Raw genomic sequence first — 16060 nt, forward strand, 5'->3', positions numbered from 1 at the left:
TTGTGCTGGAGGGCGCTCAAGGACAAGGAATAGTAGATTTACTATTCCAACACCTTCCCTACTGTACGTAGGCTGGTGTTGGAATAGTAAATTTAACTAGTCTAAGTCCAGCACCCCTACAGTGCAAGTCGTGGTAACGACTTGCGTTGTAAAAAATGCGTTGTAACGGTACGCGTGGCAATACCACGCGTTGTACCGTCGTACATGCACTTATACTAGATGATCTGACAAATGCGCGTGACCATCACCACCTCTCCCCTACAAATTGTGTCTTCTTTATGTCGCACAACAACCATCCTATACAAAATGACCAATGGACTGAGTTGTCTGACACAATGAGGTGACCAAGTAGGTGTTACTAAAGAATTATATTATACATTGATCAGAGGTAACTGAAGCCCACTTACTCCTACTTCTTGTCGAGAATCGAGTTAGACCTGATCCCAGAGACTGCCTTTTGATTGGGAATTTTGTAGACTCTACCTTTTCCATTTTCAGACTGACGCATACGCTGTGTGTACCATTTGTGCACTTTTTTTACTGTGACACTGCACATAAGCTGTCGTGGCTTATGTTCTTGCTTAACTTTCCAGAGTTTCTGTCACCCTATGACAAGCCCCAAATTACTCTTCACTCTCTAAATCTCAAAACATAATAATGATGCTCTTGTTTTTTGACTTTCTGATAAAATGTAACCTTAACTAAACTATAGGTTCTCTCTTGTCATGATTTGTTTCCTCAACTTAATTGTGCATTCCAATTGATTTATTTTTTTTGTGTTGAAATTTTTTATTAAAAATTTTGAAGACAAAAGTACAGATGCGAAGAATGAAGCAGAAAAATATCAGAGTACAAATGAAGAAAAGTATTACACCAAATATAATAAAGTTGAGGACATAAAGATATCGTATATTTCATAATCCTAAATACAAGAGGAATGAGAAAATAATAAAAAAAAGTGTAGGATAGAAGAAGAATAAAGGAAAGGAAAAAGGGATAAAAAGTGAAAAAAAATTAAGAAAAAGGAAAAGGAAGAGAAAAAGAAAAGGGAAAAGAAAAGAATAAGTAAGAATCCCAGAGCAACACAAGTAAACATAAAGAAGAGAGAAGGGAGAGAAAATGTAAAGCTGAGCAACATGAGATAAATAACCCAAACAATAGAATTAAGAAGGTGGGACAGTCAGAGAAGAAGGAGGAGTAGAAACAGAATCATCCTGCACAGTGGTTTCCAGAAACGGGGACCATACCTGGTGGAAAATGGAAGCTTGATCCTGCAAATTATAAATTGTACGTTCATGTAGAGCTGTTTGCATCATCGCCACCAACCATTCCTCCTGTGAAGGAGGCAGAGGAGATTTCCAGTGTCGTAGTATGCAAATTTTTGCCGTGGCCAGAGCCGTATGGAGAAGACGAGTTTGTGGTCTAGAAAGCATCGGAAGGGTACGAAAATCATGCAAAATAATATTCAGAGAAGTAAGGGGCAGAGGGAGTGACATGGTAGCGGCTAACGTCTTCCGTACAAAGAGCCAGAAAGGAGCCGTATGAGGGCATTCACAAACAATATGCGTAATATCACAACCAGAAGCTGAACATCTCCAACACAAAGTATGTGGTAATAACTTGGCTTGGTGCAATTTGACTGGAGACCAGTGCCATTCATGTAAGATTTTGAAAACGCAAAACTTAAGACGTGCTTCACGAACTCCCTTATGTAACCCTTCCAATATTTGATCCCATTGAGTATTGGAATATGTAATTGAGAGGCGAGATTGCCATTTGAACTGGAGAGCTTGTGAGAGAGGTTGTGAAAATAAAGGATGTAAAAAAGTTTTATAAAGGCCAGAAGTCACACCTTTAAGATTCCCCCATAACTGTAGATAGGACAAAAGAGGAGATACAGATAACAAGTCAGGCGGGGGGGCCTAAATGTTTCGTGAGAGCTTGCTGGAGCTGGGTGTATTTGCAGAATTGTGTGGATGGCAGATGAAATTCGCCACAGAGTTGAGTAAAAGATTTAAAAGTGTTATTGTGAAACAACTGATCTACAGTCTGAATACCAACTTCCTGCCATATGGGCCAGGACAAAGTGCGACCCCCAACACGAACGGCGGAATTACTCCATAAAGGAGCTTTAATATGGATACGCACTTTAGATTTAAGTATACGATGACTTCTCTGCCAGGATTTGCACATTGCAGCTATGATAGGATTTTTAGGATCAGAAGAACTGACCCCTTTACCGTATAGAAGGGATAAACCAGGACCAGAAGCCAATAAGTGACGTTCAAGGGGGACCCATTGAGGTATATCCTTAGATTTAGGTAGAAAAAAGACAAGTTGCGAAAGATGAAGAGCAAGTGAGTAATGTTCGATAGAAGGGAGGCCCAGACCCCCTTGTAACTAATGAGATTTCAATTTTGCAAAGGCAAGACGTGGTTTAGCCGTGCCCCAGACAAAAAATTTAATTTTGGAATCAATGGATCTCAAAGTGGTTAAGGGGATGTGAAAAGGAAGCATACCCAAGACATAAAGAAATCGAGGAAGAGTAACCATCTTGACCGCCTGGACCCGCCCCCATAAAGATAAACCCAAAGCCTTCCATTTATCAAAGTCCCTTTGCATTTGCGCGATTAAAGGAGTCAGATTGTCCGTGACTATATTATCCAACCCTCTATTAATTAAGATTCCTAAATACTTAAGCCGGGATGACTGCCAATGGAAAGGGAAATCAGAAATGACGTCCTTTGTTGTACCAATGGTCATGGGTAATGCTTCACTCTTATCCCAATTGATCTTGTAACCAGAAAAGGAAGAAAAATCAGTAATAATGCGGAGGAGAGCAGGAAGAGAGCGGGGAAGATCAGTGAGTGTGAGGAGAATATCATCCGCATATAAATACATTTTAGAGTGACCAATTGGAAGGGGAACACCCACCACCGCAGTAGATTGTCGTATCGCAGCAGCTAAAGGTTCCATTGCGAGAAGAAAAAGAAGAGGGGAAAGTGAACAACCTTGACGAGTGCCTCGTCTAATTGGAAATGGAGTAGATAGGAAACCGCCGCAATTGACCTGAGCCGATGGGTCATCATAAAGCAGCCGCACTTTATCTATAAACTGGTCGCCTAACCCAAACCTATGCATGATAGAAAAAAGGTAGTCCCACTGAATGCGATCAAATGCTTTTTCAGCATCTAGAGACAGAAGTAACGCATCGTCAGTGAGATGTTTAGCTGACCATAAAGTATGAGAGAGAGTGCGTAAATGGTTACGTGAAGACCTGCCTGGGACAAAACCTACCTGCGAATTATGAATTAAAGAAGGCAAAACTTTACGAAGACGCGATGCAAGAATGCTAGCAAGGATCTTAACGTCAGAATTTAAAAGAGATATGGGCCTATAACTACTGCATAACAAAGGATCTTTGCCAGGTTTCGGTAAGACAGCTATAATGGCCTTGTTGGAAAGAGGACCAAGAGAAGATTCCTCCACCGCCTCCCCAAACGCAGCATGTAAAGTGTCGATCATACTCTGACCGGTCCATTTAAAAAATTCAGGAGGAAAACCATCATCTCCCGGAGCTTTATGATATGGCAATGCAGCTATTGCCGAAGAAATTTCATCCTTCGTAATAACACCATCCAGTAAAGCTCTACCCTCATCAGAGAGTTTTGGGAGATGTATTGCATCTAAAAAATTGGACATCGCAAGTGTGTCTATATGAGTGCTTGAAGAATAAAGAGATCTGTAGAATGAAGCGAATTCCTCAACGATTTCCTGTGGTCGGGTAAGTACGTCACCACTACTTGATTTAATAGCCGGAATTGCCATAGCGGCCTCTCGCTGTCTCAATTGCGCAGCTAATAACCGACCAGCCTTTTCCCCTTGCTCATAATGACGTCCTTTCATCTTTTGCAAAGCGTATTCGGCTTTAGAAGTAAAAAGAGTATTAAGAGACATTCGCGCTTTCGCCAGTAATTTACGAGTCTGAAGGGTTGGATTTGAGATATATGATTGAGAAAGTTGACGAATGTCGTCCTCCAAAGCAGTCTGTTGAACTGCGTTTTCTTTATTGCGAAAAGCAGCGTCCTGCATGAGTTGACCCCTATTTGTTGCTTTGGCCGCTGCTCAAACCACTCTCTTAGAAGAGACTGATGTAGCATTGAGATTAAGGTAATCTTGGAGATGTGATTTTAAAAGGAGTTTACCTGCTGGAGCTCTATACCTAGCTATATTCAAGCGCCATGGTTTACGTCCTGGTTTGGAGAGACCCAAATCAAGAGATAAGAGAACAGGGGAATGGTCAGAGATGGCTGCCTCCAAGATCTGGGACTGCGTAACCAATTGGACTGCCTGTTGTGAAAGAAGAAAGTAATCAAGACGTGAGAACGTACCATGCGTAGTGGAGAAAAACGTATATTCTTTGTCCTGAGGATGACTTAGTCTCCAATGATCAACTAGACCAATATCAGCAAGAATATCCCGGAGAATGGCTCTATCTGGAGCATTAACGGTGTCACAACAACCTGTTCTGTCCAGAGCCAGATCAGGTGCCAAATTCCAGTCTCCTCCAATGAGAAACTGGGAGGCGTTGATTTCTGTGAAAAGGCGGTTCAGACGGAGAAAAAACTGTTTTTTGGAGCCTAAAGGGGCATAAACAGAACCAAGGCAGATGCAAGAGTTTCCAATCTTCAACTTGGCAAAGACATATCGACCTTCCGGGTCAGACCATGTTTTCAGAATTGTGAAGGGAAGTGACTTTCGAAGAAGTATGGCTACCCCACACTTGCGAACAGGGTTAGGGTTGGTGGGATCATGCTTTGAGACACTACTATGAATCACTGTACCGACCCAATCTCTGCTGAGTTTACCAGATTCAATATCATCTAAGTGCGTTTCCTGCAATAAAGCAACGTCAACATGTTTAGAGCGTAAGTATGTTAGTACTTTTTTGCGCTTGATATAATGAGTGAGACCATGAACATTCCAGGAAATCACTGACAACGAATTAGGAGAGGACATGGTAAGAGAAATCGAGAGGTAGATAAAAACAAAAGGAAACAAGTGGACAAGAATTAGAGAAGAAAGATGTTGCACTGGGAAGCAAGGGACAAAGTAAGTTGAAGAGAAAAAGTAATAAAATGGGAAAGAAGGAAAAAGAAAAAAGGAAGAAAAAAGGGAAAAAGAAAATACAGAAGTAGTTTAGAAAAGCAAAGTGAGTATCTAAGAAAGACAAATCAGGTAGAAACAAAAGAAAAACAATAAGATAAGAAAAGAGAAGAGAATCTAGACTGTTATCTACGGGTCTGGCCGCACTGAAAGCAGCGCCAAGGGGTAATCGGACCCCCTCCGAGGAAAGAAGAATGGGGATCTAGAGAGTAAAGAATAATATGGAACATACAAGACACAATAGAGCAGGTCTACATTATCAAAGATCATGCAAAAACGTTAAATATCATCATAGAACATAACCAATGAATAAAGAGAATGATTAAATGCATAGTGTAATTATCATACAACAAATAAGAACTTGATAAGGAAAGAAAAGAAGACTAAAGGAAGAGAAATAAATCCCCATAGCATACAGGAAAGGGAACAAATAAGATATATTAGTGAAACAAAAGGGAAAAGCACCCAAAAGGAAACATGAGAGCATGAATGGAGACAGCATAGATAAAAGTGAGTAGAACAATATAATAAAATTACATTATGTCAAAATCAAGGTATCTGATGAAGCAGATGAACAGTGTAAATCTAAACACAATAACCACAACATGGAAAAGGGCATGAACAGGGAGTGAGTCCCGCATGTAATAAGAAATGCATATGCAATATAGAATGAGCGAGACCTAAAATGCGGAAATACTCCAATTCGGTGAACACTCACAGGATAACAATAAGACATATAGCACAAAATAAAACAATGCCCCAATGTGCATAGTTTATAATACTAGAGAGCACAGGTAATTAAGTAAATAGTGAAAACATCAAATAATAGAAAGTATCCTAATCTATAAAATAACGAGAATATAATAAAGCAGAAAAATCAATCAGTATCTAACAATAAAAATACGCCATAGCTCGGGGAGCAAACAAGAGGAGAGAAAAAGCACTTGTGGGATGGGGAACAGTCTTATAGTGTACAATAAGCAAAACCTGAAAATAATTAAATAACTGCAAACTGTAAAGCACATAGTAGTAGTAAATATAGAAGAACAATAGAGCGCAGAGTACTATATAGAACACTAAAGAGAATAAATCTGATTGTGCCATGCAGTAAATGCTGGTTGAGCTAAATGAACAGTGAAAGCATCATGAACAATAAACAATGCTATGCGCTTAGAGGAGAAGAAAAAGTAATTAAACATTAAAGCATTTAACAGAGTTCAGTCAGCATCAGAGGGCGTCTTAAGAGGCGATCTGGATTTGTCCCTTTGCTGTGTGTTGGTGTGAGAAGAGACAGAACGTAGAGCCGAATCCTTCCATCCTGAGAACGAGACAGACGAGTGAAATCTCTGCCACGGTGTCTAGATTCAGGAGAGGAGTGCAATTGAGATGATGAAGGATTCGGAGGTGAGGACTTGGACTGAGAAGGTTGAGCATAAGAATGAGACTGCGTTTCCATATCTTCTGACCTAATATCAGTCAGAAATTGCTGTAGGAGTGCAGGATCATAAAAGTCTTTGGACTCTCCATTCCTAGTAATACGAAAATGCGCAGGCTCAAATAATCCATATTTGATGTCCATTTGACGTAATTGGGGTCGCATGGAAAGAAATGCCTTTCGTCGTTCATTTGTTTCTTTAGAGAAATCAGCAGCCATATGGATGGTATGGCCCTGAAACAGAAAGGAACCATGAGTACGAGCCAATGATAGAACCTGTCTGGTTTGTTCATGTCTAAGGAAGCAAGCAATGATAGGTCTAGGTCTTGCAGAAGAGCCAGAACGTGGTGGGCCCAATCTGTGAGCACGTTGGAGCTCAAGAGGAGGAGTAAAAGAGAGACCAGTCAAAGTGGGAAGGGCATCACAGAGAAAGGACTTCATGTCTTGCTTCTCAACATTTTCAGGAAAACCAAAAAAACGGATATTATCCCTACGACTGCGATCTTCCAAATCGATGATCTTGCTGTGTAGGAAAAGTAAGTCTTGATCAGAGCCCTGAACAGAATCCAGACGCCCCTCTATGTCAATTATTTTAGAGTCAATGACATCAATCCTGGAATGAAAAGTAGAAGGTTCTGCCCTGATAGACTTAGTTTCTGCAGTCAATGAAGTCATGGCAATATCCAGACCCTCCAATCGCCGATTGACCCCAGAAAGCTCTTGCAAAATCCGTTGCATGGTGTCAGACAAGGATTTGTCGCTCTGAGGCAAAGTAACTTGCGATGAAGGAGATGACGCAGAACCATTACTTTTAACTGCCGCAGGAGAGGGTTGTTTTACCACTTCAGTGAAAAGTGGTTGCTTAGGTCCACAACCACCATTTCTATTGTTAGACATGGCCGTTGACCTTTTCAGTGGTGGTCTGTAGTAGCGAATAGAGGAGATACTGGAATATGAGGCAATGATGAAGCCAGGAATATAGCAAATACCAGTGAGGTAATAGGGTGTATGTAGTAAGAGAGTAACCAATACTAACAGCAGACAAGTAACTCCTGAAATCAAAAAATTATGACAACATTGCCATAGAAAGGCAAATAATATGTCACGAAATCAATGATATATCGGAGTAACCAATCTTGCGCATTTAAACTACCTCATAAGGAAAGCATGTAAAGACAGTAAATGGTTGCAAAGAAAAACAAAGCACATGAGCGCACAATAGAAAATAGTGACTGCAAATGAGAATTCAGTTGTCAGTATTTTATAGTGAAATAAAAATTGCAAAACCAATTGGTTAGGGAAAGAAATGGAGCAATACTGTTGCATGTGAATCTGCCATTAGCATTATTTCTGCCCCTTCAAATGATAGTAATTGGTGGCTTCCTTATGGAATGACAAATATTAAAAGTGAGGCAATATTAGTTCTGCCAGTACCAATGGAGCCGCTGGGCACATGAACATATGTATTTAAGTAAACATGTTGGCGTGAAAGAACAAGCGTGCCAGTCTGTTAGGTTCGTTTCATTTCTATTGAGGTGATTTTTCCATGGAAAAAGCATAAATTGCAGCTTATGAGGAAAGTCAATATAAGAGTAGCCTGAGGAGGGCGCTGCTTACTGCTCACATTGGTAGGAAAAAGATGAAGAGACTGCTGACAGCGTTGCTAGAGCATGCCCCCACCTTCTGAGGAGGCGCGGCCCTGGTATGAAGGAGGCGCGGTCCTGTAGTGTCTCAGGCGCCTCCTCGGCTGAGGAGAGGCGCGGTCACGAAAGCGCGCGAATGCCGAGGCGAGCGCTGTGGGAACCGGTCGCCTCACCGTCACTTCGCCGACTTGGAAACACGGGCCACTGCCCAGAAAAGAAGAACGCCGCCGGAATCCTTACGAACTCCGGAGCCTCGCCATCAAGAAAAGGACGACCCACACCAACAGGCAAGTCAGGGAAGCTCGTCGGGGGTCCGTCCCTCGGCGGAGCTCACCTAGCAGGCGGCCATCTTCCTGCGTGGCAAGACCACGCCCCCTCCAATTGATTTATTAATGATAGATAGAGATCGGCATAGAGGGATCTCCGAATACCAAGTACTAATGTTATTGTTTTGCATTACCTTAACAGAATTATTAGTTTGCATGATTACGATCCGACCAAATTACTTTAGGAGATTCAAATTGGCAGTGATAATTCTTTATTATTTATGTAGCCTGGTGGTGAGAATCACATATATGAATTTGAGCACTAGTTTCTGCGCTAGTTATCCAATTCCTGGTCCTCTTTGGATAGCCCGATGTCGGATCCTCTATGTCAAGCCCCTCATTGGTACAAAGCAAGGTCCATCGGAGGACTAAGTGAGTTTCAGAAAAAATGACTGTTTAGAACTAAAGGTGTTCCAAGAAAAGGCTCAGTAACGCTGGAATACTAGTTATCACTTCCATATTCATATTCACTTCTTTTGTTGCCACGTATGAGGTGATTGGCTGTTATGTTTCTTTAGGACTTTCGCTCATCCCCATTTCTGCTAATTTTATTTAGACTAAGTAGAGTTGTGTTAAGTTGAGTTGAGGAACATATATAAAGTGCACTGTATGCCTTAGCATCTCTTAACAGCCCTGTCTGTTCCACTGTAGTAACACACAGTGAGAGACGTGCCTCAAGGAATGGAGTGGTTTTAATGGTTGATTTAAATCTATCAGTTGACCACTGAAGCTGGAGGAGACAATTCCAGACCCTTATTCCCTGTGTAAACAGTCTTCTGAGCATTCATGTAATTTGGAAGGGAGTTGGGTTAGGCAAGTCAAAACCCTTAGACCGTAGGGTTTTGATGGACAGAGGAACCATTGTTTTTTATATTACATATTGTGGGTCAGACCCTCAGAGTCAAAAATGTAAGGCTCTAAGGGCCTGACTTAGCAGTTGTTGGACAGTTTATTCCATCACAATGTGACAGGCATCCAGTCCACCTTATCATAGGCACCATAGGATACATCCCTCAGGTTTATGATGAAGTAACTTCCCTGCTAAACTCTAAACCAGGCCATAAGGAACTTGCAGTGAATTTTATCTTCTACAGATACTGAGTGAAAAATTCTCCTATTAGCTGACATGTGGTCATGCTTCATTAGGCCAAAGACAAGTCATACACCTTTCGTTTGTGGCATTGCTAGTTTGTGTATCAGCCTGTTGCTGCAGCCCAGGTATAGGGAATTAACATAGCCGAGTGTAGAATTGACCAGTACTCCTACCGTTGTTTGAAATAAGGTCCATTATCTTTCTCAGAGACAGAAAAGAAGATACTGCTAATGACTGTTCGTTTTATTTTTCACATTGAGCCATATGAGGCTTCAACTTTATTCACTTCCTGCAGTCTCAAGATTTATTTACTACCAGTTCACTTACAGATTTTAACTTGCTAAAAAAATGTAACCTAGAGATTGCGTCTTAGACCTTTCCCAGCCTAGGGCAACTTGTCCCAGTTATTACTATTCATTATAGTTTTGATTAGGGAGGGCCATTGCATAGAATCATGGAAAAAGTTTTCCACTGTTAAAGAAATCGAAGTTGGATAATAAATATTTTGCCAGTATTTGCCCCATTACTACCCTGAATATCATGCCTAAAGTAATAGAGAAGACTGCGACAGGCCAACTTCGTGGTGTCCTCCAGCACCATCATTTTGGCATCCTCTCAGCTGTTCATTTTCAGGGAATGTCAATGGATGGAAGCTGCCCTCATGGCATTCGGGAATGATAATTTCAATCAATTATTGTTTGTTTGTCCCTTTGGTGGCATTTGCCTCAAAGGATCATGTCATGCCAAGAAGCAGTCTTTTCATATTGGTGAATACGGACACTCCTCCAGGAGACAGTTTTCCTGTTGTTTTGGCAATGAATCCCTAAGAGTTAAACGAGGTACTCGCCTTGTTATTTAACATCAGCAAAGTGGTTAGTGCTGCAGTTCATATCTGTTTTTTTCTGGCTGAACTTCTTAAAAAATCATTTGGCCTCTGCTTTTTTTCCATCACACAGATTTGATTCTGGGTGTGTCTGTAAATATACACTTAAGTAACATGAATGTTTGTTCTGCTTGATTTCCAAAAGCCTACTTGGCTGACTGCAGATGGTCAAAAATATTGATGTCAGAATCAACTAAGGCCTTAGAAAGAGAGGCACCGAGGGCCTGATCTAAAGTTTGGCAGAGTGGATACTCCATCGGAGTGGTGAATGGGGTACTGTCTCAGTCAAACTGAAGGCCAGCCAGCCTGATTTACAGTTGGTTGGACTTTAAGTATGTCAGCGAGAGAGCCTACTTTGGCACCATTGATGGCATTCTCATCCAGCAGCTCGACGGAGTATGGGCCATCAGAAGTTCACATATAACACCGTCTGCTCGAGTTAGATTGGACCGTTTTATATCTTTTCTTGCAATTCATCACCCTCAGGTAAAATCTGGTAGTGAGGAACAATAAAAAAAGTACCCCCATACCATGGGAGACCATACCATGGGAGACCGCTCCCATGGTGTGGGGAGTGAGGGCATTAGTTTTATTTTTTTCCAAATGCAAACTCCTGATTTGGGAGTTTGTTTTGGGAAATGGCAAAGCGTTATAAAAGTTTGAAGGGCAGCTGTTGTGGTTCTGAACCCAGTACCTCACTGTCATGTTTGATGGAGCTATTCATCAAATCTTTATAACATTGACAGGAACTGCTGTCAATGTGGTCCCTTCCAATGCTTAGAGTTCTCCGCAGGGCTGGCAGATAGCTCTATATTTAGAGGATGGTGGACCCTCAATATGGCAGGAATAAAGTACTCCGCCATACCGACGGACGTATGTCCACCTGTGAAACTCTAAATCACCCCCACAAGTGTTCAATTCAAAGAAATACATTTACTGGTTCTCTGTTAGAAACTGGGTTTGGTAGTATTTAAGCTTCTAATGTTGAAAGGGTATAATTCTAGCCAAACTTCCCCCCACCCCCCAAGAATTGGGTAGAATAGCACACACTGGCTGAAGAGCTTCATGGGTATTTTTTCACGGTGCCTACATATGGCATAAGCAGAACTTTAGACTTCAGGCTACGTTACTTTGTAATGGTCTTTCAACAAATGTCTATCTAAGTACCCCCGATCTCACAAGTTTAAAAAGCTTCCTCAAGACAGTTCTTTCCTGCCTGAAGAAACTAGTCACCAGTGCATAGGCAACCTTAATTAAATCTTAGCTAATTAAATGGGCTATGATTTATCTGTCACTTGCCATACTTTTTTTTAAATAACTTGGTGAAAAAGAGAGCTGCTTAGTCCTTTTGATCTGAAGCTGCTAAGAACTTTTGAAGATTACATTCTGCCACCAACAGCTGAATTGGATTCTCAACTAACCAGAAAGGAGGTTTATGGTCGCTATATCGTTGGTTGGTATGACTGGTTATTCTGACTGGCTTCAGAATTACATTCCAATTGAGGAGTAAGGGTGCTGTCAAATCACTTCCATCAAAAGTTAATACCCAAAACACCAAAATGTAGGGCCTGTACCTTGTAAATGCCAAGTCAAGTTTAGATATTCCCAGTGGAGGTGGCACATGTGGAACATTATATTAACAAAACACATGCCTGAGTGATGCACGAGGCACGGGTGACAGCCTACAAACAGACCCGTGGGCCATAATAAATCCAGCAACATTCTTCTCTAATCAAAGGTGATCCATTTTCATCCAATTTTTCAACAAAATGATAGATTGATATTCAGGTCTTCCATCCTTTATTAAGAGTTTAAAACTTCAAATATGCAGAATCCTCAATACAAGACTGCTTCAAGAGTAATTCATTCACTTGTAACTTTACAGATGACATCCATGATCACAAAAAACCCAATTCATTTTTGGGAACAACTCTTTGTCAGGGCTAAGTTATATATGACATGCAAGTCAAATCTCTCGGCCCTCGGAAAAGGCAGAATACCATTTTATTGTCCAGAAAAGCTAAAACGTGTAAACGAAAGAAGTGCCAGTATGGCAATTAACCAAGTAGTGTCTTCGATAGGAACACTGAAACTTCATGACCCAGCAGCCATCACACTGCCCCTCCACCAACATTGAGCCACATATATTTTCCACAAGGACTTGTGGAATTTGAGATTAGGGTTATCTTTTATTTCAACGATAAACTGCAGTAATTAGGAATGGCATGGATGGTTCCTGAATTAAGGTGAGAAATGTCAGCTGAGAGGACACCCTAAGAGCACAGAGTCAAAAGTGAAAACATTGATGTCCCTCACAAGTTGAAATAGGGGGATTTGAGCCCTGACCAACTCAGCTGGGTACATGTAACAATCAGGGGCAGCTCCTCCATTGGAGTGGAGGAGCGTTGCACCACTTAAAATCCCCCCAAAACCCCATGAAAAGTAAAAACGGTATGCGTCAAGACAGGGCAGGGTCAGTGCTGAGTGATAGCAGCAGGGAGGAGGGTGGGCTGTCTATGCAAGTCGTCAAATTAACTTTATTCAGGACACAGCCATAAAAGTTTCGACAATCAAGCAATACAAATTTGAAATACAAATGTTTTCTTAAAACATATTAAGAAGATAAAAATGTCTTCATAAGCTAAAATCATACTTATGCACAGATGTAATAATGGCCGTAAAATTTGAACCAATTTGAGATAAAAACAAGTAATACAGATCATTTCAACTCCCCACCCAATTATTGCACTTCATAGCGTTTCCTAATGCCCATGGCTGTTCTAATAAAATTTAGAACAGCAGTGCAAATAACAGGATTGGTAATTAAGTGCAGATATCTATATCCCTCAATATGTGTACATGGGCGAATAATCAATAGTAGGGGAGACAAAAGTCTACTCTGTGGCTCTTTATAAGGTGCACAAAAAAGCGTAGAGTGCAAGGTGCTCTGAGAAGTTCTACTGTCGCAGGGGAAGGCAATAAAGTTGTCCGTCCACCCAGATTGTTTGGGGAATGCTACCAAAAAGTGCAGAGTGCTAAGGCGAAATCTTGTTAAAAGAAAACACATCTGGCTGTTCATTGTAAAGGATAGGTAATATTGTTGTTTGGGCATAAAAGGGCAATTAGGGCAGGTGCCTCCAATTGTAAATGACGCGGATTTGCCCAGACCCTATACTCCTCTTTAGTTATACCCTTTGCATTTAAGGGGATACTCAACGGAGTGTTAAAGTACTCACCCAACCCAATCTCGGAAAACCTATCCCTCACAAACCAAAGCCAGGGGATCTTCACAGACTTATCCAAATTAATACAGTCTTCGATGATCTCCCTGTCTATGCACTTATGTTTAAAGTATGCATGTCTTTTTGGCGGGCTGCCTTGATACGGCCAGCCACACATGCACAATTTAAGCAACTCTAACCCAGAAGCTTGGAGGCCTGTGTTAGAGTCAGTGCAGGCCTCCCGGGTGCTGTGGAGTTCTGACTGAGTCCCCTCTCTCCAATGAAGGTGCTGATCCCACAGCATGAGGACAACTCCCTGATTGGTCAAGGGAGTTCCAGGCTCCAGATTCCAGTTCCTGTGGAGGTCCGAAGCAGAGGACTTTGCGTTTGTCTAGAACGTTTTTTAATTTATTTTTAACAAGCACACCTGCCCCCCTCTCCCCGTAGATGCCAGCCACTACTGGTAACTATACAGGTTCACCACCAGATTGAATAGCTCAAACAGACCCTGGGCCCTTATGCAAAGCATATGTCTAATTTTCAGTCACAGACAACTGGCTGAAGAAACTTGTGCATCCAAAGCAAATTTGTTTCCACCATGCAGAGACGGACAGCTGGGACTTGCTTTTGGGGTTAGGTAACTTCTCTCCACTTCTAGGTAGGACATCTTAAATCTTCTTTATAGGAAACACTAGCATAGCTTCTCCAGTGGCCCAGCATTTGTCGCACCTTGGGTGGGAAAAAAGCGAATTACAAAGTCAATTTTTAGGTCAGACATTTGACCTAGCAAATACTGCAGATTTTCACCAAAAGTCCAAACAATACAGGAAATTGTCTCTTTAGAGGATAGTTCACATCCAGTTCTGTTGGAAACCTGTGGGAAAACAGAAACACTCAAAGGCAATGCAATGCTTAAAATCCATTATTTTGGCCTAACATGCAAGGCACATCTTCCTGAGCAATTCTACCAAAAAGGGGAGTCGGGCAAACAACAAAGTGTGAAAGGAATTTAAAATCAAGGAGAGAATGTTCAGACTTCCTTATTGGCCCCTCTCCTGTTTCCAGACCATCCTCAGTACAGGACAATGGGGGTGCTCACAGATGACCTCATGAACTTGTAGTCTGAGAAGTGTGAGGCATACAGCCAATGACAGAGTAAGCTATCTCTGGATGGACTAGGGAATGAACCTGCCAAGGCATCAAACCAGCCTATACTTCGTTCTGCTTAGGAGATGCCATTAAATCCACTCAAATTACCTGCAGTCTGTGAAGAGACAAGCTAAAAGTTGGATGCAACATTCTCAGAGGCAACATTGATGGCAACTCTTACCTTCTGCTACAATAGTTGTGCAGGTGTGGGAGAAACTAGTCATCCAGCACGCAGACACAAAAACACATAAGGTACAGCCACAGTCATACAACATACACACCACATGACACACAACTCCGTCATCAATAAAGGAGGAGGAGGAAGTGATGAATTTGAGCGCTGTGTTCACTGAAATTACTGGGCTCCCACCTGGTAGACTTTTTAAGCCCCTGAAGGAAACTGCAACTGATTTGGAGAAAAGTAAAACAGGGGGATGTCTCTCACCCCTCCCTCTGGGTATACTCATGCGGGTGAAAGTGTAAAAAGCAGGCAGATCTGTCAGTGAAGGTGTGAGCTGAAGATGATATTGCACAACAACAAAGTAGTGCCGGAGGGTCTTGTCATGAAGGTGAGGACTTCTAATGTGCAAAGTACAAACAAAGAAACAGTGAACACCTAAAGCTGACCTATGAGTTATGGTGTGTAATGACAACCTAGAAAGATAGTCAGAATCACCCATCAGTCACCACTCGGTACAGCCCTTCATCACTTGGGATATTTCCAAAACCATCCATATAGGTTTGTGTGACTCAGTAATAGAAGAGCCCTGGATGGAATAAGGGCTCTTGACTGAACGGACGGAGATATAATCGGCCACTTCTCTGTGTTGGTGAGTGGTCAGAAAGTATGGTGACTGGGGTAGTGCAGTGCAAAAAAATGTGAAAAAGAGACAATAATAGTGTGTGAACTAAAATTGGATGAGGGAGCACAGAACAGACTTTATTCAGGTGGTGCTCACTCCGCCAATGTTAAAAATTGTTAAAGACAGTTAAAAAAATGTTTTTACTGTCTAGAAGTGGAACTGGGTCGACATGTTTCAGCAACCAAGGGACACAATTGTCCTTGCTTTCATCAGGACCTTGCTAACAATAAAGCGCTACTGCATAAAACTAAAATAATATTAAGTGACAACTAAGATAGGTA

The sequence above is a fragment of the Lissotriton helveticus genome, chromosome 12 (assembly GCF_964261635.1).
Source record: "Lissotriton helveticus chromosome 12, aLisHel1.1, whole genome shotgun sequence".
NCBI lineage: Eukaryota > Metazoa > Chordata > Amphibia > Caudata > Salamandridae > Lissotriton > Lissotriton helveticus.